Source organism: Adiantum capillus-veneris, chromosome 11 (genome assembly GCF_014529385.1).
Source record: "Adiantum capillus-veneris isolate H3 chromosome 11, ASM1452938v2, whole genome shotgun sequence".
Taxonomy (NCBI): Eukaryota; Viridiplantae; Streptophyta; class Polypodiopsida; order Polypodiales; family Pteridaceae; genus Adiantum; species Adiantum capillus-veneris.
The window spans coordinates 157,147,464-157,151,142 of record NC_140941.1 but is presented as its reverse complement, the minus strand read 5'-3'; positions in this window follow the sequence as shown (position 1 = coordinate 157,151,142).

Here is a 3,679-nt window from a genome sequence, read left to right as displayed (position 1 = left end):
ACTGGCAACATTTTTGTGCACAACAATCAATGCATGATACCCTTTGAATTGATTTGTTTGAAAGGTAAAAAGTCGAAGCTGTGCTGCTTTTGATTTTTGAGTCCTGTTCATGAAAGTGTATCTCTCTTCCTTGACAACTGGACAACATTACTCCCATCAAGTTTTTTTCCAACATTGTCATCGTTGGATACATCCTCATATGTAGCATGCATGCCATCAACAGGAACAAATCGTTGTAATGGGCTCCCATTCAACATTGTTGTCTGCTTGATGGGCCACTTTAGCAAAGTGATGCTACCCACTTCAACCACATCATCAATGCTTGCATTTTCTCTTTCAATACCCACACCCACACAATCAGGACCAAGTTCCTGAAAGTTGACATAATCATGTGGAAATACATATAAGATGTCCCTTCATTCATGGTTTGCATCATTGTGTCATCTTTTAAAAGGACCCTCTGATTTCTCCAAGACTCTCGAATCATTGCTTCAAATTCTGGGCTTGTCATAGGTATTGCATCTGTAACTAGAGGATCAGAATGATCATGTTCTTCATCACCATTGTAGCTTTCCTGTGGATCAATTAAGTTCCCATTTAATACAAAAGATTGCAAAAGAAGCTTTGACCATCGAACAGCACTCCATAATGAGCCTTGGAGAGATGAAGTATCCATTGTAGGAAAAGGTAGGACCACATCCTTCAAGCATTCCTCCACTAGTATGGAGACATTTCCTTGCCCTATCTTTGTACCACCACAAGTGGAATCTGGATCTGTTCTACACACACAGCCCAATACCAACAATTTCATTGTCAAGTATCATATGTACTTTCTCCCAGATTCAAAGTCCATCCTGTAAGTGAAAAAGATTACATTGTTAAATCCATAGTTATAGAAAAATACTCTTCAAACAAAAAATCATGCTACAACATGGAAAAGGTTTGCATAGGTTGGACAAGTGGTGAACCTTGAGACCAAATCCTCCTTGCTATATTAATGGAAGCAAGGTTGGAAATAATGGTGGATCTTGAAACCAAAGCATCCTTGCTATATTAGAGCATAGGTTGGACAAGTGGTGGACCTAGTTGTAATACCCACTGCCACCTATCAACTACTATAGGACTATGCTTTCCAATGTCCAAGTATCCCTTGAGGCTTTCAAGGTTGAACACGTGGTGGACCTTGAAAAAAAATCCCCTTTCTATATCAGAGCATAGCTTGGACAAGTGGTGGACCTAGTTATAATGCCCAATATCCAAGGTGAAATACCTTAGGACCTTGCTACCTTGCTTGCCAATGTTTACGTAGCCCCTCATTTCTTTAATGGAAGTAAGGTTGGACAAGTGGTGGACCTTGAAACCAAAGCCTCTTTGCTATATGAGAGCATAGGTTGGACCTAGTTGTAATACCCACTGCCACCTATCAACTACTATAGACTATGCTTTCCAATGTCCAAGTATCCCTTGAGTCTTTCAAGGTTGAACACGTGGTGGACCTTGAAACGAAAATCCCCTTTCTATATCAGACCATAGCTTGGACAAGTGGTGGACCTAGTTATAATGCCCAATATCCAAGGTGAAACACCTTAGGACCTTGCTACCTTGCTTGCCAATGTTTACGTAGCCCCTCATTTCTTTAATGGAAGCAAGGTTGGACAAGTGGTGGACCTTGAAACTAAAGCCTCTTTGCTATATGAGAGCATAGGTTGGACCTAGTTGTAATACCCACTGCCACCTATCAACTACTATAGGACTATGCTTTCCAATGTCCAAGTATCCCTTGAGTCTTGCAAGGTTGAACACGTGGTGGACCTTGAAACGAAAATCCCCTTTCTATATCAGAGCATAGCTTGGACAAGTGGTGGACCTAGTTATAATGCCCAATATCCAAGGTGAAATACCTTAGGACCTTTCTACCTTGCTTGCCAATGTTTACGTAGCCCCTCATTTCTTTAATGGAAGCAAGGTTGGACAAGTGGTGGACCTTGAAACCAAAGCCTCTTTGCTATATCAGAGCATAGGTTGGACCTAGTTGTTATACCCACTGCCACCTATCAACTACTATAGGACTATGCTTTCCAATGTCCAAGTATCCCTTGAGTCTTGCAAGGTTGAACACGTGGTGGATTATTGAAACCAAAATCCCCTTTCTATATCAGAGCATATCTTGGACAATTGGTGGACCTAGTTATAATGCCCCTCCTTTCTTTAATGGAAGAAAGGTTGGAAAAGTGGTGAATCTTGAAACCCAAACCCTTTGGCTATATATAGAGGATAGCTTGGACAAGTGGTGGGCTTAGTTGTAGTATCCAATGTCCAAGGTCCAAGGTGAACTATGTAAAGACCTTACTTCCAAAAACAAAGTCGTACAAGTGGTTCTCCTTCAAACCAAAACGTCCTTAGTGTATTAGAACATAGCTTGGAGAAGTCGTGGACTTAGTTGTAATGGTGAATGTCCAAAGCAAACTATTATAGGACCTTGCTTCCCAAATCAAGTTTGGACAAGTGGTGGATCTTGAAACCAAAACCCCCTTACTGTATTAGAGCATAGCTTAGATAAGTGGTGGACCTAGCTGCCATGGAAAATGTTCAATGTGAACTGCTACAAGACCTTGCTATTAAATGTCTAAGTAGAGCTAGCTTCTTTAATGGAATCAAGGTTGGGAAAGTGGTGCATCTTGAAACCAAAAGCCCTTTCTTGTATTAGAGCATAGCTTGGACAAGTGAGGGACCTAGTTTTAATGTGTGATGTCCAAAGAAAAGTATTACAAGACCTTGCTTTCCAATATTTGAATTGGTCAAGTGGTTAAAACTAAGTATAAAACTTTGACCATTTTCTTCTCGAATTGCCAAAAAGCTAGTTTTAAACACCCCTAAATGAAAATGGTTTAGGGTGGCCTTAAGCAACGTTTTTTCAAAGACTTGAACAAAAGGGTTGCTGAAGAGTAATGAAAATTTATTATGGCTTGAAGTGCCTGAGTGTGTGAAAACAAGCCTAGGTTTTCCACGAGGCAAAAGGTGACATAATAAGAACATTGGAAACTTAGGATTGACCATGTGGCCTAAACTTTGGCAAGTGAAGTGGTGGCCAAGTTTTGTGGCACAGTGTGCACTTGGTCCTATATGTGTTGACCACTTGGCTAAATCTAGGACCATAAGGCCAAACCTTTGGCACCTTAAATATAGTATGGGACATAATCTAGAACTGCTATAGTAAATTAGTAGTATAGTTAATATGTTAATATTTGTATTATATTTAAATATATGCTAAATATAATTTATGTTCAAAATTTCATAATGAAGAATGTTCCCATTTAGCACTCCAGATGCGGGGTCTTAGGGCAATGCCACAATGGGGTGACAAGGCAGCGCTTCCACGTGAGGTTTGGGGGTAGCGCTCTTGATGGGGATGTGGAATATAGCGCTCTCGATGGCGGGGCTTGGGAGGCTGATTTTGGGATATTGTTCCAGGCGAGGTCCGGGGCAGCGCATAGTATAGAGTTACGCATGTTTTGCATATTTTCAACCATGATTTCTTTAATTTTGGCTGTGTGAATTGGTTAATGTTTTATATTGCTTTTGTTTTTTTTAATCCTATGATAAAACATGGACTTGTAGCATACGTGGCATTCTAACAAACCCTATCAAGATTAGGCACAGAGAGAGCGCACGAGCAACG